General features: G+C 41.3%; 2 long non-coding RNA genes across 4 annotated transcripts in view; one reads left to right on the top strand and one right to left on the bottom strand.

The window, feature by feature from the left end:
• The window catches only part of LOC147384043 (uncharacterized), a 134241-nt gene that overhangs the window by 31661 nt on the left and 79987 nt on the right, over positions 1-22593 (bottom strand). Inside the window, exons 4-6 of one of the 3 annotated variants that reach the window (XR_015172536.1) lie at positions 3117-3184; positions 2495-2620; positions 1579-2270 (exon numbers count right to left, since the gene is read on the bottom strand). This is a non-coding gene — a long non-coding RNA (uncharacterized LOC147384043). Of the gene's footprint in view, positions 1-1578; positions 2621-3116; positions 3185-22593 lie in introns of those variants that run through there. The other 2 variants (XR_015172537.1, XR_015172535.1) reach the window with 2 other exon arrangements.
• Positions 8999-10511, top strand: LOC147384045 (uncharacterized). Its single transcript, XR_015172880.1, has 3 exons — positions 8999-9366; positions 9493-9972; positions 10469-10511. It is a non-coding gene; the product is annotated as an uncharacterized LOC147384045 (long non-coding RNA).

The following is a 22593-nucleotide window of genomic DNA, read 5'->3' on the forward strand; positions in this document are numbered from 1 at the left end:
GATATTATTTTTATAAAGTTAGATGAAATGCTTTTGTCCATTACGTTCTAGCTCTGACTATTACACCAAAATATAAATCATTTCCATCTTCATTAAATATATTTGGAGACCATGACGAAGAAAAGAAAATATTTCATCATCTTGATTCATCTTCATATTGCCATGGAAGAGTTTAGGAAAGCTTTGACTATTTTTTGTTGGATTCCACTCTTCATAGTGGATGTACACTTCGAGTGATGCGTTCAGACTTTAAAGATTGATGCTCCCTCTATGAAGGAAAGCAACCCTAGAAGCCATCACTGTGTTGTTAAAAATGCGTAGGCCTTCTTATTAGGTTTAATTTATTTGTTAGAAAATGTAATAAATGTAAGTGATAAAAGTTATTAAAAAAATTTGTGGAGAAATCTAGATTGATGCATGTAGCTAAGAAAGAGAAAAAAAAAAAAAAAAACCCCTATATAACATTAGTTTTTAGAAAAATTGACATCATATATTTAATACAACGTCAGTTTTTATAAAAACCGATGTGATATGGATGTGATTTTTCGATTTAATTATAATGTCGAGTTTTTGTAAAACCGATGTTATATAAGTGATGGCATTTTCGTAATATTGTTTAGTCACATAATATAACGTCACTGTGACTAAAATCGACGTCACAAAATTATTAAAATTAGGGTTGTTTTCGCCTCATTCTATCACTTTCATTTTCTATTTTCCTGCTCTACTTTTTCAATCTCTCAATATGTTCTCTCTCTCATCTTCTCCATCTCTCTCGAAATGGAATGCTCTGATTTCCTCCAAGTAATTAAGTTGTTTTGAGAGATTGGATATAGAGTTGGGTAGCTTACCACCAAAATGATTGCCATAGATGTTTAGCTGTTGTAGATTGGTGCAATTGGTTAAGGAATTAAAGAAATTCAAATCATTAACATTCCCACTACCAAAATGATTGGAATTCAAGTTTACCCACCTCAATAGGTATTTCTCCTGAAAAATTATTTAAAAGGGACAAAGTATCTCAAGTCTTGAAGCATTGAACAATGATAAGGGAATGGATAAAAAAAAAATGGTTTCCTCCAATATAAAATAAGCGGAGATTAGGAAGATTAAGGCTTATGCCAAGTGGAAGACTTCCAATTAATTGGTTTTTTTATACAGAAAAATTTTCTAAAGACGAAAGATTGTAAAGAGAGGGAGGAAAGTGAATGATGTGAGAAGGTGTATCAATGGAGTGTTGGTGGCTGCTGTCAAAAAGTATGAAAGAATGGTGAAACAGGCAGGAGAAGAAAAAGCTTGAGATGGCATGCTACTGGCAATGAACAGAAAATGGCAGATGGCTCTTTTTTTTTTTTTTTGTTATATTTAAACTAAACTATAAATAGCAGCATGAGATGGGTTATTGGTAGTGGGACAAGCTGCTACGACTTGCAATAAGTATCCACCAAAGCAGATGGGTGGTGGCATGAGGTGAGTTGCTATTATTGTGGAATTAAAAGTGAGCAAATATAGAGTGTAAATGAGGTGCTATTTGCTTCAAACACATGGATTTTGAGAAGAACATGGGGGACAAACAGATACAGCCAACAAAACATGAAGTATCATTGGGTGGTCAATGACAAATTTTTTGCTAGTGTTGCTGGAAAATGATTCACACATGGATGAAAGAAATGATGATGATTGTTTCTTATTAGTGTAATTACATAGCCACTTTACATACACCTTGCCTGCATAACATTATGTTTTTTGCAAGAGAAATAAAGATTGGATTTGGCAATCAAAATACCATCTAACTTGGCAATGCACCTAAGAAGGGTAACGGAAGTAAGGTCATTTTGGAAGACCTAAAACTCCCCCAATCCTTAGTTAATGTTACAAAAAAAAGCCCTTATAATCCCACAATCCTTTTATTATGCTATCTTCTAAAATCCCATAGTTAATAGTTTAATTTTTTAAGAATCAAACCTGTAGCAGGTGAAACTTAAGCCTTTTTGATGTAGTGATTGCCAGAAACCAGCACTCAAGCTGAATTTTAGAATGCACTGGATGGAGGGGTCAAATGCTCAGTTTCATATTTTCATCTTCCTCTAGAATTGGGGCGATTGAGAAAGAAAGGATTTCGAGAGAGATGGCGTGCTCTTCTCTTCATCAAAAGTCATGAGACTAGAGTAGTAATGCTTGAGACTTTATGGTGAAACCATAACTTTCACCTCTAAAGACAAATATCCAATGTTCTTTTGAGTTCAGATTTTAGATCACATTCAGTCCCACTAGAATCGTATACAAGGAATCAGTTATCACAAGAAACTCTAAACATGTAAAAGCCACATTCTTTTACTATCAATGTATGTTCAAACTTCAAAACATATCATATCATTAATAATATAAGCTATACCTTCTTAAAGACTATAACGTCAATCATGATGAATAATGAGAGGAAAAGAGTTCAATGTGGAAATAATGAGAATTGTTAACAAATTGAAGTAAATAATACCTGGCGATAAAGTGATGACTGAAACTTAAAATCCACCAAGAAATAAAGGTCACAAGTTCCTGGAACGGGCCCCGGATTAAATTCCCAAATGTTAATCAAATGGTCGAAAAGACTACTTTGTTGTCTCTGCAAATAAAACAAATTGAAGGATAAGTTCGCAGAAGTAGTACTGTCAATGAGAGCACCCATCACAAAAATAAACTGATACACAATGTCTATTAACCTTCAATAAATAAAGAAGGGGTAGATTGTAGTAAAAGAAAACAGTTTTTTCTTTAGATAGCTAACATTTTATTGTCTTTCATAATTTAAATGACCATTACAGAGTCTCAAAGAGAGAAATGACTAAGATAGAGAAAAACTGATAACTTTGAATATAGCTTTTTTCCTCTAAAATAATCCCACAAATCTAAACTGAAATGTCCCAAAGCCTAAAATGCTATTCTGATAGCCTTAAAAGTAGAATGCTCTATATGAGATTAACTATCCTGTAAATGAATCAGATCAGATCAAACAGGTTAAATGCCAATGGCTATCTGTGTGTTGTGACCTTGTCAGGGCTCATCATAACGAACAAAAGATAAATATAGAAAAAATAAATTTAGCGTGTTAAGAGTTGGACCTGGTTTTTCTTGCTCTAGTAACTAGAACAAGGGTACCAAATGCCACCAATATTGCAACTCTTACTGCCTGTATTGCAAACAAAGACATACATATTATAAAATGCCTCATATATAACTATCAACGATAACTGGGATTGAAGATAATTAATGATTGTTACGAGCAATAAATGCATGAATAGAATGGTCCTTTGTGTAGAGGCAGTTTGCCTAACTAGATTTATTTATTGTTGAAAAAACAAATAGAGTCACAAAGTTCCGACAAAACTCTCATACCACATTCGACTTCTAAGATATCCCCCATTCAGATAAAAGAAAATTTTCAATAATCTGTACAACAGTTCAATGGATACCTATGTGACGAGTTTCAAATGTGTAGTTATTTGGTTTATCATGGTACACCTACATAACCGTATGAACCTAAATTTACCATATCTCATGTGTTACACACAATCACTTTATGTTTGATCCATTACTAGATAAATAGAATGTTAAAACTTAGTCATAACTTATAAGGCGCTCCTTGCCCATCATGATCAATCAAGAAACTAGGGTAATTGTTTCCAAAAGCATTCATTATCTGATACCTGGTTAACAGAGGATGTCGGCAGAGAAACAAATCTTACCAACTACTCAACACCCAACACTAATTAGTGTTACCTAAACCAATGGACATCAGAGTATCAAACCAAATCCAACCCTATAAAGATTAGGGAAAAACCCACTATTAAGCAATTATGGTCTCTAGGTTTCATTCTTTATCATTAATTGTTGTTCAAATTGGTTTAGTAGAACACACTACACAACATGACTCAAAAAATTCTACCTTATCTCCAACGAGCACATAAATAATCCAAGATAAAAAAAATTGATAATTAAAATATAAAAAATAGATGAGTTGAAAATAATACAACCACATAATCAAAATATTACAAATAAATTGAATGAATCATGTTCCTTCATTCAATTCTATCACTGAACTAAGACACCAACACGAATGTGAACAAATTTGAAAGCCATAACCTAAATTAATATAAGAAAAACTGACTGAGATGTTGATAACCTAAATTAATTGATTGGTAAGGTTTTCTACAATGCAAAAGATTTTCCTAGAAATAAACTAACATGTAATGATTCCAAGAGCAGAGAAGATCCACATATCAAATCCAATTTTCTAGTTAAATTGATGAATCCAATTCAAATCAAGTTGAATCTTTGACACTCAACAAAATGACATAAATCTAAAAAATGGGAGATAAAATAGAAACAAAATAACAAATTACGGAAAAAATAAGAAGCCTAAAAAATATTGGAAAAAAAAACTCACCTGAGAGCTCAGTTCTTAGGGTTTTCAACCAAAGCAACTTAGGGTTTTTGAGATCAACGATTAGACGCAATTCATAGGGTTTTTGAGACCTGGAGTAGTTTGTTCGGGGGGTTGACGAGAGCAAGCTTCATTTCTTAGGGGTTTTGAACAGATCAACAGTTTGAGCTTCGAAAATATTTGACTGAGAAGAAAATATAAAGGATTTGAGCTTACGTTCTTCAATTTGAGGATGACTCTTGTCAAAGAAGAAGATCAACGATTTGATTAATAGAAGAAAGTGAGAGAGCGAGAGAACAGAGAGCGATAAAGAGAGAGAGAGAGAGAGAGAGGGGAGAGATTGAGCGAGGAGAGGAGAGGAGGTTCTATTTTACTGGCCTGGACGTGGGCTTTGGGCCAACAAAAAATAAACGAGTGGCCACAGCCGTCGAATTTAGCGTAACCGAATTTTAACTTTTTTGAGGTAGTGATTTTGTGCTAGAGAAAGCATGGTGAGAGATGAAAGACTCCCAAAACAGAGCTTTCTGAGGTTGGAACAGAGGGACTGATTGACTGGAACAGGGGGATTTCACCTTGAAAGGTGTCATTCATTAGATTTATACTCCTTAGGACCATTGCAACATTATCACCCTTTGATGCCGATGACTACTTGTAGCCCCTTGAAATTCACATAAATGGACATAACCATTCCAAGAACTCATACTTGCTATCGAACTCACAACCTACAGACTCTCACCACTTATTGATCCAAAATTTCCATTGAGCTACTCTCATGGTTAAAGTTATCTATTATTTTTTATGTTTTTCAAAAAGTAAATAAATATAACTTTGCATTTTAAAATATTAATAATTATTTTAAAATATTTAACAAGTTTATTGTCATGACCTTGATTTTTGGCCAATATTTATTTATTTTGTGCCTTGGTAGCTATTAAAAATTATCTTGATGGGCATTTAGGCACGTCATGACATGTTGGAACACATTTTTGGTCACCCTTGAAGAACAGAGATTTGTTGTTTTGAATTTTCTGTGCTAAGTTGATGAACCAATGGCATATATGACTTGACGTGTATAGAAAAAACAAGGGTTATTGGTTAGTGAAGAGAAAATTACGGGAGGAAATTTCTGAAATGTTGAAGTGCTCGGATTTTATTTGTTATTTTTTTAATACATGTAGCGGCTACCATTGGTTCATGGGCTTAGCACATAAAACTCGAGACAACAAATCTTTGTTTACCCTAGACATCTTTTTTTTTTTTTTTTTAATTATTTGGCCAATTTCATGATCAAAAGGTATTTGACCTTGTAAAAATATATTTATTTTAATGTCAAATTAATTATTAATGTGTTGGCATACACAACATGGAAAAAACTCATATTCAACGGTCCAAGACTATTGAATTTCATAAAATTCGATGGACCAAGGTGTCAAATTTTCATTGTCATTTTTTCTTTCAAATTATATGACTTTTTTTTTTTTTCAAAAAAATTGGCAATTACTCCGAGTTGGCTTGAAAAATTGGTTCAAATGATTTTGTGGGACAAAACAACTTGAAATTCATTAACTGAGTCGACCCAACCAATCTTGGATGATAGAATATTCTAAAACATAGAGTATGACTCACTCAAACCCAAAACAACTTGAAATTCATTAATTGAGTCGATCTAACCGATCTTCTACGACAGAAAATTCTAAAACATAGAGTAGGAGCCACTCAAACATATCATTAAAAAATGATATTTCGAAATTGTTCATTATTCTCCACACAATGAATTGTCCAAGTGGTGTGGACGGAAGTCTAGCCCTATCGCAATCAACTTGGCATTGGACGGAAGACTTGAAAACCACCCACTTCACATGAAAAGTGCCCCCTCCGGACTTTGGTGAATATTTCAGGGTCGAAACCCCACTCCCACGCCTTAGATATTGAGACATACCTATAACATGAGGTATGAGTCTCTTGACTTTTCAACCTGATAATAAAAACATAATTTGAAATTGAATATTGATGAATGCAGGTGATTCTGGTACGCAACTGACATGGTAAAAGAACAAAACCATGGATCTTTTTCACAGGAAAAAAAAATGTGTGGTTCTGTGCCCTTACCACGTCAACCACATACCAAGCCGCGTGCATTCATACGGGAAGTAGGACATAATGAGAATGATAGGAAAGGCATCTACCTTTAGAGCTTGGGTGTTCATCACCTTAAGTCATGTAGAAAATAGGGACCTTAGTCAGAGCGAAGCTTTAAAAAGAGGGGAAGCAAATTGATGTAAAATTTCACAAAACGTGGGACACCATGTGTGCCTATTCAACAAAAGAGAATAAACAACCCCTCGTTTGGGGCAATACTTTAGAACAAATACTAGCGATATAGTCGGCGAAGAAAACTCACAAAAGAGTCAACGAGCTAGAGCCTACAACTCAATTTGATGACTATGACTATAACCACAAAATGAGCCAGTTGTCCAAGTGATGTGAACAAAAGTTCTCCTCTTTTAGTATCACACGGTGTCTTAGCCCATGATTGAGGCTAAAATTTTGGTGAAACCCATGTCTTTAAATGACCCTTGACCCCATCAATTTTGGAATTAATGTTATATCTTTGACTTTTGATATTTGATTTTCATTAATGTTTGAAGTCTTGTTAACGTGTGCCTTTAAAGTGTAATAAATACACTTGAGAAATTTGTATTTTGTGCCGAAAATATAGCTAATTTTTTTATTTATTATCAAAATACCCCCATATGCTTATTTCCAAAGTGTATTTATTGTACTTTAACGTGTGCCCTTCGGGCACAAGTTAACAAAAACACAATGTTTGAGATACATCCTTCTATTATTGAAATTGATTGCATATCCTCCTTGACCTTGGTATTCTCTTGAAGACTAATGAAGAATGACGTAAATGCTCTCATCAAAATGATCTCAATGCCATAATCATCAACATAGTTGTTGTCATCATCATCATCATCATTTCCATCACCATTATGACTAGTTTTGGAAAAAAAAAAAAATTAAAGGATTCTGAAATCATTTTCTATTAGTCTATATGAGAAGACTGAGGTCAAGAGACTGGTACCAATTTGAATATATTGGAATAGTATCTCAAAAATTAATCAAAACGTGGAGGGAAGTGGATGCTCTGCAGCAACTTTTCCTGTAATGCCCCTGTAGCACTATGTCTACAGTTAAGAGATTGTAATATCACGGGGACACAAAACACTAGAGCCCAATTGTATCAATGGTTTAGATCTGATTTTCAAAAAGAATTTGAAAAAAACTGTTTTTTAACATGATCCAACCCATTGAAAATGGACGGTCACTAAATCTCCAATTTTCAACAAATGTCAGCAGTGTAAGTTTTCTATGTGCTTACGTGGCATTTTGATAACCGTCCATAAGTGTTACAGTGGCTCTACAGGAAAAGTTACTACAGATGATCCGCTTCCGACTCGAATCTCGATGAAAATCATCTATGATTCTGACACTCTATCTACGTCAGAAATGTAACCCCACAATGAACATTTTAATGTTACTTCAGCGTTATCCCTGCTAGACTCACTATTCACCTTTTTTTTTTTTTTTTTCTATATATAGTTCACTCACAAAGATAACCTCGCAAACCACTCACTGGAGAGCTTAATTACATTGTTGGCCATGATGAGTGTACTTCATTTCTTTCTTCTACATTCCCTCATTTTCTTGTGCATTGGTTTACCAATAGGATTGGCCAAATCTAGCACCTTAGGGAATGAAATTGATCGACTCTCCTTGCTTGCCTTCAAGGATCTCATTCATGATCCTCACCAAATTATGAGCTCATGGAATGATTCCTTATCAAGCATACTAAAGAAATTAGTGGCATATATTGTACCTTCCAAATATCTGAATTAGACTGTTTGTGTGTGAGGCTACATTGGAATTGTAGTTGGACTAATTTTTTACAAATGCAAACTCACCTGTTTTGGTACATTTTCTTCAGTAATACTTCTGTTATCCATTGTACATGAGATTCATTCATTGATGTAAATTTATTGTCAAGATACCTTGATGCAATAACTAGTTTGTCAATGCTTATTTGTTGAAAAATAGTTTGAGCTGCATACAATGTCTTAAGATGTGTATTTTAATGAAATGGATAGTGATATATAGAGGTTCTAATGCTTTATTACTGTGTAAGCTTGTCTAATAGCTAAAAATAGGTGTTGAATGCTTTTTCGTTGGCTTGTCTTCAATATTGAATCTTCTTCGACCTAATCAAGGTATGATGTGGTTAAACCATATACGAAATACTGCTCTCTTTTGTGTTAAAGTGGACCTACTGACTCACATGGTTCAGTGATTCTAATAAGTATTTGTTGTGGTCGATTACCCCACCCCATAGAAATATTGAGATATACCTCATCTCTTTATAGGTTTTACTTTCTCTATGATGCTTATGTTAACAAAGAAATACCAATTCTTTTTTTAATCATTTCCCTCATGCATTCATAACTTTGTAGGTTCATGGGAATTAACCAATTTATTATAAGTTTTTTATTTTTTATTTTTTTTAAATGTTTAGCTAGTAGCTAATTTTAGTTTGGAAGGTGACAATATCTGGAATAGTTTTTTCATCTTTTACTTTACTTAAAGAATAGTTTGATAGATGTGTCTAATCGTTTGTATTTTTATATAGTTTTTCAATTTTAGTTTTGAAGGTGACAATATCTGGAAGGTAAAATGGCTGCTTTGATCTCTACAACTGAATTAGACTGTTCATATTGAATCCTGCATTGCAGCTTATGTGTAGCTTTCAAGTTGAACTTATTTATTTTTGTGTTTCATGGTGTACCTATCAGAATTGGACTACCGTAGCATAGTGTGTTCATGACATTCTTAAAGACTAACCACATCTGCCATTAACTCATGGGCGGAAGGTATTTTACTTAACAACTTGAAGATTGTCTTCTACTTCATATTATTTCCCCCCTTCATTTGGCATTACTGTGGTTGTCAATTTTGATATTGGTTTGGATATTAAGCTTTGTTTTCTCTGTTGAAAGGTTTTAGAGGTCCGACCTGTTATTAACTGGGACAAGGGGAAAGCTGTGGAATTTTTTCTTGAGTCACTTGGTGGGGTAACTCTGGCTCTTGTTGTCCTTTCCGAGTTTTCAACGCAAGCAGACTTGGAACTGTGTATGTAATGTTTTACCTTAAAATGGTGCAGGACTAAGTGAATGTGAGGATGTGCTCCCCATATATGATACATTTAAATAAATAAATAAATTTCCATAATACATGAGAATTTGCTATCAGGGAGACCACGCTTGCAAATTACTAAATAACTACTCTCATTTGTGTTTGTAATGTTTGATCAAAGGTTTTTGGAATCCATCTATCATCCATTTTACATTTTCTTTCTTTTCCACTTTTTCAGCAAATACTTCCCAGATCACATATTACCAGAAAATTTTGTTGCTACAACTGATGCAAAGACTGCATTGCTGGGTGCTGATTTTTGCCTACATGCAGCCCCTGTGCAGGTATTCAAGAAATTTAATTATGTTAACCTAGTTTATCTTGATGCAGTTCAGTTCATCATTTCTTGAAGGCCTTTCAGAAAACATTGACTCAAACTTGCCATTCATATCTCTTAGTAAGGATTTAGAACAAAATACATTGAGGATGATGTCTCAGATTATACCTCAATCACTAGGGAACCCTTGTCAACCTTTTATTGCATTATCAGGGCCTTCTTTTGCATTGGAGTTGATGAAGAAATTACCAACAGGTTACCTATAAATGTTTCGTTTATGTTACTTATTTCATTTTTAAAGTAGTGTCTTTCTAAGAGGCTTAAATATGTTTTTGCAAGTGGGACTGTGGGAGTCCATAAGTTAGAATCTAGCTTACATTGTTATTTTACTCTCAGATCTGATAAGCTGTGTCACAGGTTTTCCTCTATTCTCACAAAAAACCAAATGCCTTGATTGTGAATATGGTTTCACTTCACATAATATGTATAATCTTGAATCTCAGGTTTTGAGGCCAACTATAGCCAATATGAAGATCTAAGGCCTTCTGTGGGGAAAATTCTTGAGCACAGACACGTGGCTCGATCAGGGACCAAGATTAATGATTTTGAGGTTGTGGCTCGGTTTATTAACCCCGACGAATGCTTGTATTCGAAGCTCGGAGCTAGGCCATCAGCCAGTGAAGCGGTCCGGGCAACTGCCCCTTAGGTCGATATGTCAAGCCTGACAGGCGTGCCAGCAATAGACAGCCAGTTCTAACAACCCACGTCATGTCAGGCCAACTCTGACTTTCTCAGAGGTGATGGGGCAGTTGCACCAACTCCTGCAGCTGACATGTCAGGGAGTAAGCTAACTACCCCAAGTCACCTCAGGGGGTGGCATAGAAAACGATCAAGTTGAACGCCTATATAAGGAAGAAAACTATGAGTAAAAGAGGTTCGAATTCTTCTTCTCTAAAAAGATTACACTGATCAATTTGGCTAACTTGATCGTCGGAGTGGGCTGTTTTGCAGGTCCCCCGAGCTTAAAGAGAAGGAAAGTGTAGAGCCATTTCGTGCATCTACAATTTGGCGCCGTCCGTGGGAAACTTACAAGGAGAAAAATGACCAATATGGGAAGAGCTAGAGGCGAAAATCGTGGAGAGCCATCAAATCCACTACCAGCAGACTCGCCCCCAAATGCGCCGGATCCAATGCTAGCAATGTACAACTTACTCACAGAGATGAGAGAGGAAATGCGCAGGGGGTTGGAGAAACAAAATGATGAGATAGTGAAAATAAGAAAGGAAAACGAAGAGCTCAGGCAAAGGTTAGGCGAGCGTGCGGAGACCGAGGAAGGCCCAGGGGCAGAGCAGAGTAGCGGCCATCCTGTTCGGGCGGCAAGAACGGAGGTAGATTGGACTGAAGATTCAGCAGCAGTAAAAACGTAGCAGGGAAGCTCCGAAGTTAAAGAAACCATGACGAGGAAGGAAGTGGAGGAGATGCTCAAAAGGAGGGATGAGGAATTCGCGCGAGGAAAGGATCCCGCGCAAAAGGTACGGAACGCAATTCGAGAACTCAAAGGGACACCATTCTCGCAGGCGATAATGAAGTCAGAACCACCCAGGTCGTTCCACATGCCAAAGTTTGAAACTTATGACGGGACGCGAGATCCCATGGACCATATACTGCACTACAGAAGTCAAATGGTGCTGTACCAAAATGATGATCCATTGCTCTGCAAGCTGTTTCCGTCAACCTTGAGGCTCGGGGCCATGATGTGGTTCCAAGCCTTACCAGCTGGGTCCATTACGAACTTTTCCGAGCTGGAAGAAACGTTCGTTGGGCAGTTCGTGCACCTGCGAAGGAAGAAGGTCGGAGTTAACACTCTATTTAACCTTCGACAGGAGCCCGGGGAGAGTATTAGGTCGTTCGTAACCCGTTTTCGAACGAGAGCCCTGGACGTAGAGGGCATGGACGAGGCCACAGCATGCGCGGCGTGCATCGCTGCGGTGATCCCGGGAACACGGTTGCATGAGTCCTTGATCAAGTCTGATCCTACTCGTCTAGAAGATTTGTATGCGAAGGTGGAAAAGTACATCCTGGTGGAAGAATCTGTGAAGGGCAAAAGAAGAAGCACCCAGACAGTGGCTAACAGCGAAAGAGGAGTAGACGCTTCAAAGGTACCGACCCACCCCGGAGTGGAAGGAAGTAAGAAAAGGCGGAGAGATTCGAACGAGCAGTCGTGGTGGAAAAGAGGCCGAGTGTATACCCCGCTCAACGAAAAACTATCCGTAATACTGAGGCACATAAGGAGGGAGCCCGATTTCGTTCAGCCGCCACGGGGGTATAAGGGGAAACCCGGAAAACCATTCTGCGAGTATCATGAGGCTGAGGATCACCCTACTGAGGACTGCTACAGGCTGCGCCATATCATCCAGGATATGATCGAAGCAGGGAAGCTCAAAGGTTATGTTTCCGCGGGAGGAAGGAGAAGTGGGGAGACTACCGAGAGAGCTGAGCGAAAGCCCGAGCAAAGAAGGCCAGCTAAAGGAGGGCGTCGAGAGGCGGAAGAGCGCAGGATAGTTCATACCATCACAGGATTATTAGGGGCCGAAGTGCCGTCCAGGCGGGAGATTCGAGAGAAGGTAAAAAAGATCCGACATATGGTCGGGGTTAACAGTGTGGCGTCAGGAGTACGGGTAGTTGGAACAATAAACCACGGAGCAGATCCCCGGGCAATCGTATTCACAGAGAGTGACCTAAGGGGGACGGCAGGGCCCCATCAGGACGCGTTAGTAATCGCGCTCCCAGTGGGAAACGTCGAGCTCCGAAGAATACTTGTGGATTCGGGGAGCGCGGTGGACATTCTCTTCCTAAGCGCGGCTAAGAGAATGGGGGTTTCAGGTAGTTTGGAGCCAACGCCGACCCTCGTCTATGGGTTCAACGGTGCCGCTAGCAGTTCGGTAGGAGAAATCACACTCCCGATCTCGGCAGGGTCTAAAGTGGTAATGACAAGATTTGTGGTAATAGATGCAGACTCGGCTTATAACGCGATCTTGGGCCGGAGATGGATACACGAGATGAAAGCAGTCCCGTCAACCTATCATCAAGTTATTCGTTTCCCGGGTAAGGAAGGAATAATGGAAATCAGGGGAGATTAGGAGATGGCGCAGAGGTGTTTTCACCTGGCTTTGAAGCAAGACCGAGGCACCGAGGCCGTCCCACCAAAGAAGAGAAAGGTAACTCCAACTGTTAATGAATCTTTGTAGCAATTACAGAAGCAGCCGCTGCGCGAGCAGCGAGTAACAGTTGAGGAAGTCGAAGCCGTGGATCTCGGGGGCGATGGAGGACAGATAGTTAGTGTCGGTACCACGATGTTGCAGGAGGAGAGGGCAGCACTACTCCAACTTCTGAGGGCAAACAAGGATGTATTCGCATGGTCATTGGAGGACATGCCTGGGATAGACCCGTCGGTGGCGTGTCATAGGTTAAATGTTGATGAAAGCTTCCGACCTATTAGGCAGAAGCCCCGGAGGCTGTCGCCGCGCCTCAGGCAGGGGGTGAATGAGGAAATCGAAAAGCTTTTGAAGGCCGGGTTTATCAGGGAGGTAGAGTACCCAGAATGGATAGCGAACATAGTAGCAGTGCCGAAGAAGGATGGAAGGGTGAGAGTGTGCATCGACTTCACGAACCTAAATAAGGCGTGCCCAAAGGATAGCTTCCCGCTGCCAAGGATTGATAGGTTGGTCGATGCCACTGCTGGACATGAGAGAATGTCGTTTATGGACGGATATTCGGGGTATAACCAGATCCCCCTAGCAGTGGAAGACCAGGAACGAACATCATTCATTACCAAGCAAGGGCTGTTCTGTTTTAAAGTTATGCCGTTCGGTTTGAGAAATACCGGGGCAACCTACCAGAGACTCGTGACAAAAATGTTCGAAGGATTGATCGGGAAGATTGTGGAGGTATATATCGACGATCTGTTGGTAAAAAGCAAGAGAGCGGGAGACCATCTGGCAGACCTTAAGCAAACATTTGATCGGCTGAGGAGTTTCAAAATGAAGTTGAATCCGAAGAAGTGTGTCTTCGCCGTTTCCTCTAGGAAATTCCTCGGGCACATCATCACCAGGAGAGGTATCGAGGCAAACCCAGACCAGATCCGGGCGTTGGTAGAAATGCCGAGCCCCGCTAACCAAAAGCAGGTGCAGAAGTTGGCAGGGAGAATAGCTGCGCTGAACAGGTTTATCTCAGGGTGTCCGATCGATGCCGCCCGCTCTTCGCGTTATTGCAGAAGGAGAAGAATTTTGCATGGGGTACGGAGTGCGAGGTAGCCTTTAGCGACCTAAAGAGGTATTTGGGGCAGCCACCGATCCTTAGCTCTCCGGAAGAAGGAGAGGAGCTGGGGATTTATCTGGCGACCAGTCCATCATCGGTAAGCTCAGTTCTCTTTAAAGTTGAAATGGGACGGGAATATCCTATTTATTACGTCAGCAAGACATTGGGCGTATCGGAGGTTAAGTACACCAGGACGGAGAAGGTGGGATTGTCGCTCGTTTACTCGGCGCACAAGCTCAGGCCTTACTTCCTTTCCCACCGCATCCGGGTTGTGACGGACACCCCGTTTAGAGAAATGATGCACAGATCCGAAAAGTCGAGGAGGATGGCGAGGTGGGCTGTAATCCTCGGGGAGTACGACTTACAGTTTGAGTCCCGGACAGCAATAAAGGGGCAGGTATTGGCAGATTTCCTTGCGGATTTCCCGGTTGAGGATCCGAACTGGGAAGAGTTGGAAAATGAAGACGAAGGGGCGGAAGAAGTGGAGCTATGGGACAAGCAGGCAGGATGGAGAATTTTTGTCGATGGATCGTCAAACTACTCAGGCTCGGGGGTGGGAATAGTAATTGTAACACCGAGCAATGATAGATTGGAAAAGGTCATCAAACTCGGGTATGGGACATCAAATAATGAAGCTGAGTACGAGGCAGTTATCCACGGGCTGAGAATGGCAAGTGAGTTGAAAATCGGCCGGGTAAAACTATGCACCGACTCTCAACTTATAGCCAACCAATGCAACGGGAAATTTGAAGCAAAGGATGAGCGCATGGCGAGATACCTGATCTCAGTTAAACGAGAGATTGAGAAGTTCGACCAAGTGGAGATATGCCAGATACCCAGGGATGAGAACAGGCATGCAGATTCATTAGCTTACATTGCCTCAATGCTAGGAGAGACGGAGGGACGATCTTTACCGGTGGAATACCTGCCTAGAGCAAGCATCGAACATGAAGAGAGGGAGTGCGCACAGGCCGAAAGAACGTCGGGATGGATAGAAGAATTCACTCAGTATCTGCGCTCAGAGGTTCTGCCAGCAGACAGAGGGGAGGCCAAAAAATTGCTTCGACAGGTCGGCAAGTAAACTCTCGTTGGGGAGGAGCTGTATAGAATGTCTTTCGAGGGACCACTTCTTAAGTGCCTTTCTAAGGAAGAGTCTGAGCTCATAATGGCGGAAATCCACGAGGGAATCTGCGGTAATCATTCGGGAGGACGGTCGCTCGCCAACAAGATTATCACTCAGGGCTACTTCTGGCCAAGGATGTAGGAAGACTGTAAGAGGTATGTGAGGACCTGTGATCAATGCCAAAAACATGCCCCCATGCATCTGCAGCCAGCCAGTGAACTCCATCCTATGAAATCACCCTGGCCGTTCTCGATATGGGGAATGGACATTGTGGGACCTCTTCCTCGGGGAAAGGGAGGCAAGCTATTCATCCTAGTAGCCACGGATTACTTTACTAAGTGGGTTGAAGCTGTTCCCCTTACACGGATTCGGGAGGAAGAAGTTATCAAATTCACGTGGGAGCACATCATAACGCGGTTCGGGATCCCTTATGCACTAATCTCTGACAATGGAACTCAGTTCAAGGGCAATCGCGTGCAATCGTACTTCAAGGAATACGGAATCCGTTCTCTGCAATCGTCGCCAAGATATCCACAGGGAAATGGCCAAGCTGAAGCATCAAATAAGACAATCCTCGCAAACTTGAAGAAGAAGCTGGAGGAACACAAGGGAAGATGGGTGGACGAGCTACATAGTGTCCTCTGGGCGTACCGAACCACGGCGAGGAGGGCAACAGGATTTACTCCGTTCGCACTAGCCTACGGAACGGAAGCCGTTATTCCAACCGAGATACAGGTTCCTACAACAAGGACGCAAGTGGCCGAGACCGAGTTCAATGACGAATTGGTGGCACGAAATTTGGATTGGTTGGATGAGACACGGGAAAGGGTCATAGAAAGATTGGCACGGTACCAGCAAGTGTTGAAGAGGTCTTATGACCAGAAGGTGCGTCCCAGAGGGTTTAAAGTCGGAGATATGGTTCTACGAAAGGTATTTTCTAACACCAAGGAAGTCAATAGCGGCAAGCTTGGCTGTAACTGGGAAGGCCTATACATCGTGCGTAAGGTCGGGGAAACAGGCGTGTACTACTTAAAGACGCCGGCAGGGGAGGAGATTCAGTCACCATGGAATGTATTCAATTTAAAGAAATATTATCAATAAAGCCATCTTTGTGCCTATGCCTGCTGTTCAAGGAAAAGCCTCGGCCCCTCCATAGGAGCCGAGCCCAACTGAGGAGTTGGTTTGGAGGAAAGCCTTGGTCCCACCACGGGGACCAAGCCCAACTGGGGAGTTGGTCTAAGGAAAAGCCTCGGCCCCTCCATAGGAGCCGAGCCCAACTGAGGAGTTGGTTTGGAGGAAAGCCTTGGTCCCACCACGGGGACCAAGCCCAACTGGGGAGTTGGTCTAAGGAAAAGCCTTGGTCCCACCACGGGGACCAAGCCCAACTGAAGAGTTGGATTAAATGAAAGCCTTGGCCCCTACACGGGAGCCAAGATAAACTAAAAAAGTCTAGTGCGGTGTCGGAGCCCCGGCTCTTTGCTAGCATCAAGTCCATGGAGAAATCTTATGGTCGAGACAAGATGTCGGTCTTGGACAAATGACGAACCCAAGGGCTTAAATATAGTAAGCTATTTCGTTTGTTCTTTTTTAAGCAATATGCCTTAACAAAAAAAAAAACAACAGAAAAGAGAAAGCAAGGAAGCACAAGAGTCAACGAAAAATATACATTTATATATATGTCGGGATTACACACAAAGCTACAAAATGGTGCCAACAAAAAAAAAGAGAGAACGAACGACAAGCTAAGTATCTACTTCGGGCGCGACTTCGGCTTCATCGGGGGCTTGACTCTCGGCAGGCGTAGTCGAATGGTCGGTGGGAAGGTCGGGGACCACGGCGGCTACCACTTCTGGGATTACCTCCGGCTTCTTTGCTGCCGCCTCGGTTCTCCTCAGCTTGGCCTTCAGTTTGTTGTAGGCCGCTTCCCAGGCCTCCTCCGAGGAGTCAAGCTGGGCCTGGAGGGAGTTGAGCTGGTCTTGAAGAGCTCTCTCTTGCTCCGCCTCCTTCGCTTTGACTAGTTCCTCAAGTGAGGAAATCTTCCCCTCTGCCAAAGCCAGGCGGTCCTTATTTTGCTCTAGCTCGGATAGTGCGCTATCCAAGCTTTGTTGGAGCTTCTGGGAGCTGGCCGCAGCCATGTCCCTCTCAGCCTGGAGCTGAGCTATGCGGCCCTCCGCCGCCTTGAGGTCTTGCGCGGAGGTGTCGCTAGCCTCGACAAGTTTGGCCATGGCATGTTGGGCCTAGTAGGAAGAAAAGGAGAAGCGTTAGAGGTGTACGAACGCAGAAAAATAATATCGAGGTAAAGTAAGAAGCTTACCATAGCCAAAGCTCGGAACGCTTCGTTGCAGAATTTTGCTGAGTCACCAACAAAACTGCGGCGTACTTTTTCAACGTCCCGCGGAAGCGCGGACGCATTGAAAATAGCCCTAGCTACGGCCGGGTCGGATAAGGCCGAGTCCCTATCCGACACCGGCCTCCCCCTGACTGATGGGCGTACCATCCAGGGGGTAGGAAGAGGCTGATTCTCCCTTCGGGCCGATCCAGCCGAGGACGTGTGCGATGGCTCGGCTGGATGGCCTGCTTCGTCGGCGGCGGGAGGCGGAGGTAGTTGCAGCACCGGCGCTGGTGCTGGGGACCTAGAAGGATGAGGCCCCCTCCTCAGCCTCTTGAGAAGAGGCCGGTGATCTTCTTCTTCTCCTTCTTCTTCGAAAGCAAAGCCACCCACCCTCGGGGCCTCGGTAGGTAGGGTGGGCGCGACTTCCATAGCCTCGTCCTCGGAATCGGATCCCAGGACTGGTGGAGGACGCTTGGACTGGAGAGCCATGGATGAAGGGCGAAGTGTTGGTGGCAGAAGCTCGGTAACGTGACTGAAAAGGTCGGGGTTCGATAACAAGTGCGTTATCACCACCGATTCCTCAGAGAACTTGTCCTTGCTAGGACCTGCGGACATAGCGGAGAAAAGTTAGCTCCAGGAGCCTAGTAAATACAGACTATTAAAAAAAAAAAAACTGGATAATAAGAACAGAACGAGACTCACCATGAGGGTTGAAGGAATGGTGCGTCAAGGGAGGGAGCTCGTCCCCGGGAGCACTCTCCCACTGCCCGGACAGCTGAATAGGGAATAAGAACCATTCCTTATTCAAGTCGGGAAGCTCGATCAAGGACGGCTTCCCTCTCCTCTTGGAAAGATAGAAGAAACCCGGCCTACTCGGGCATTTTTTAAGGGCAAACTGAGCCCTAATGTCCGCTAGACCAAGTTGCAGACCTTCTTCCAGCCTCTCATTCATTAGCTCGAAAGCTTGAATGAGACGGAAGAAGTTCCCGCTCATTTGGCCGGGAGCCCTCCTGAAGAAGTTCAGGACCTCTCGAGTTAGCCTACTAAGGGGAACTCGAAGGCCAGCCTTCAGCTGCCCCCAGTATATCACCGAGGTACCTGGGGGGCATTCACGCTGGACAGAGGTCTCGTCCACATAGGACAGACGCACGCCACTAGGGACACCGAAAGTATCCCGGACGGTGTCCAGTGGAGGGCGAACAGGGGAATAGGTTTTCCCCTTGGCCATTTAGAAGAGAGAAGGTGAAAGGGAATGGACAGAGGAGAGAGGAGGGACCTTGACCGGATTACCTCTACGTTGCGTCTTTCTAAAAGAGAAGTTGGTAACTCCTGGTCTCTGAACAGCGGTCAGCAGAATGGCACGGCGATGGCGTAGCGGAGGCACGATCAGAAAACGTCCAAAAAGACTGAAGGGTGGCGAGAGAACGATTGGGCAGAGTAACGGCAAGGCAGATGAGGGTGAAAATGAAAATGGGAAATGGATGGGACATTTATAGGCCTGAGAAGCCTCGAGATGCGCGATCGAAATCAACGGCTGGGGCCTTTTAAGCCCATAATGATGAGGCATTAATTGCTGGAAAACCCGATATGACCGTTCGAAATTCGCACAAGAATCGAGCCATTAACCGGACGCCACGTGTACTCTGTGCAATAATTGCGCCGTTTAAACCAACAGACAGGACGCACACTACGATAACAACCCAACCGACCGCCGCCCACGAAAAGTGAAAAGGCTAAGTGACGATTCGCCATAAACATATCATTAATCTTAGCCGAGACCCAATGAGAGGCACCCACGTGTCAGTTTCCTAATTTATTATTAATATTCTCGAGTGCCTGATCATTCCGACCGAGCTCCCGAGAGGGGGTATTGTGGGGAAAATTCTTGAGCACGGACACGTTGCTCGATCAGGGACCAAGATTAATGATTTTGAGGTTGTGGCTCGGTTTATTAACCCCGACGAATGCTTGTATTCGAAGCTCGGAGCTAGGCCATCAGCCAGTGAAGCGGTCCGGGCAACTGCCCCTTAGGTCGGTATGTCAAGCCTGACAGGCGTGCCAGCAATAGACAGCCAGCTCTAACAACCCACGTCATGTCAGGCCAACTCTGACTTTCTCAGAGGTGATGGGGCAGTTGCACCAACTCCTGCAGCTGACATGTCAGGGAGTAAGCTAACTACCCCAAGTCACCTCAGGGGGTGGCACAGAAAACGATCAAGTTGAACGCCTATATAAGGAAGAAAACTATGAGTAAAAGAGGTTCGAATTCTTCTTCTCTAAAAAGTTTACACTGATCAATTTGGCTAACTTGATCGTCGGAGTGGGCTGTTTTGCAGGTCCCCCGAGCTTAAAGAGAAGGAAAGTGTAGAGCCATTTCGTGCATCTACACCTTCCACCACTAATATTGTATTTGCACCACATTTCGTTGTTGAATGTTACTCAGTAAGCGTCCTGAGACCATTGTTCTTCCTCTTCTCTTGATCAATCCATCCTACGGCCGAGTTTAATCAATGTTCTACTTTATATATCTATTGATAAATTTTATTGAACCTTGCAGAATTATTGAGTATTAAATCTTTTGGAGTTACATGACTTAAATATCTACTATGTTTTTTATGTGGCCATCAGATGTATGATACAGGCAGGTCAGGATGCATCACCAAGGAAGAAGTAGCATCCATGCTTCGAAACATGGAAACATTGAACTTGCAGAAATAGCGGCTAAGAATGTGTATGAGCTCGAGCTTGAGAGTACAGGGAGTTGCTTGTTGTTGTTGAACTTATATGCGGATAATGGCGATTGGGGCGACGTTCAAAGGTTGAAGAAGATGATGAAGAGAAGGTTGAGAAGAAATAATGGGTGCAGTTGGATAGAGATTAGATAACAAGTGCAGAGAGCATTATCTCCCAAATTTCTTCCATAGGAATCTAAACCTATTATGGAACCATTTTCATTAAGTGATACCCAAACTATTACAATCGAGGGGAAGTCATTATCGTATCCCATTAATTTGTTGTGACATTGTAGGGTCTTCTATTGGATCTCACACTCATTTTAATAAAAAAAATTATGACATTGAAATGGATAATAGAAATGATGATACAGCCTCAATTTGCACTTTTTAGCTATTGAATAATTTTTTAATTTATAAATAAATAAAAATTTCAATTTATTAAAAAAAAAACAATGAGTGACTGTCGTATTGTAAATAAACAACTGTTAAAGACCGTCGTTTTTTTTTATTGTCAAAGACAGTCGTTTTTTCTGACTCTCAAAGACAGTCGTTTTGACCGTCGTTTTTTCTGACTGTCACTGACAGTCATTTTTTCTCGACTGTCAAGGAAAGTCATTTTTTATAAACCACTCCTTTTAAAACGACTTTTTTTCCGACTGTAGGGGCAGTCGTTTTTGAAAAAAAACAACTGTCTTGGACAGTCAGTTTTGGCGCATTATGACGTAGTGTCATACCATCACGGACTTCCAGCAATCCAATCTTTTGATGCCTCTCTCAAGCTTTCTCAATCATCTGCGACTCTGAAGGAAATCACAACAGCCACTACAGTTAGGAGACCGCTTTCACATTCTTTTTTTACCTCAATAAAGGTGCCTAATTTACCGTAGGCAAGGTGAGGTTCGTTTGCTTTTTTTTTTTTGTGTGTGTTATTTAACGGGTTTGCTATATGTGCAGATGATTGTGTCCATTGGATTATGATCTTGATTTGATGATTTACCAATCTCCTTTTTAACATAATTTGATTTATGATATGGTGAATCACATATTTATTGTGTGAATGAATGGAACTGCAAATTCAAATTCAAATCAATTTGGAGAGTAGATTGGTGGATTAATTTGTTAATTTTGGTGTTGATGGATTGATTGAATTAATTCTCACATATCAAGTAAGTGAACCGGCTCATTGGTTTTGATATTATCGAGTTGACTCATTGGTTTGATACTATTGGACTGATTCACTAATTTGGATATTAATTGAATCGCTGTTTTTTTGTGCACATAAGATATTTAAAATCGATTTTTTTAATAAAATTACTACATGAGTCAACTCACTGATTTGTGTGTGCATAGGAATTCTAAGATCGTTTTTTTTAATAAAATTGATGCACGAATCTACTTGCTGATTTTTGGGTACATTGGAAGTTAAAGTCAAATTGTCTCAATAAAAGGGGCGTGAGTCGACTCACTGATTCTTGTGTATATGGGAATTAATTCACCAATCAATTTATTAATGTTTGCCATGTGTTCGTAATTTGAAAATTTTCATATTCATAATTCTCATTTTCGCCAGGTTCACTTTTGGAATGTTCTAAATTTGGGATTTTGTAATTTTCAAATCAAGGGAATTTTATGATCATAATTTTCTATTTTTGGAAAATTCATATTTGCCAATTACTAATTTGAAAATTCATCATATTTGTGATTTTCTTATTTGGATAATCTCGTATTTCCGAATTAGAAATCTCATAGAGTACCATTTTAGAAGTTCCAATTCATAACTTTCCAATTTAGAAAATTTTCACAAATTTCTATTTTAACTAATTGGAAAATTATTTGCGGATACGGATTTGTAATCGAAATATTGCCATGTGGACTTTGGAGCATAGATTGGGATCAAGGCTTTTTCAAATATTTTTATTTTGTGCAAAATTCGAGAATTATGCGATATTTGGGGGATATTGGCCTTGAGATTCGTTTAGCACATGCGATATAATTTGATGATGATAGTGATGATGATTGGACCATAATCTTGACTTTAGTGTCTACCCGTTGACCGTAAGATAGTTTGGATCGTAGTAGGGACCGATCATCTCAATTAGGCGGGTTCGGTGCCTAATACCT

This window comes from Akebia trifoliata, chromosome 15 (genome assembly GCF_017979445.1).
Source record: "Akebia trifoliata isolate Shusen 1 chromosome 15, ASM1797944v1, whole genome shotgun sequence".
NCBI classification, from domain to species: Eukaryota; Viridiplantae; Streptophyta; class Magnoliopsida; order Ranunculales; family Lardizabalaceae; genus Akebia; species Akebia trifoliata.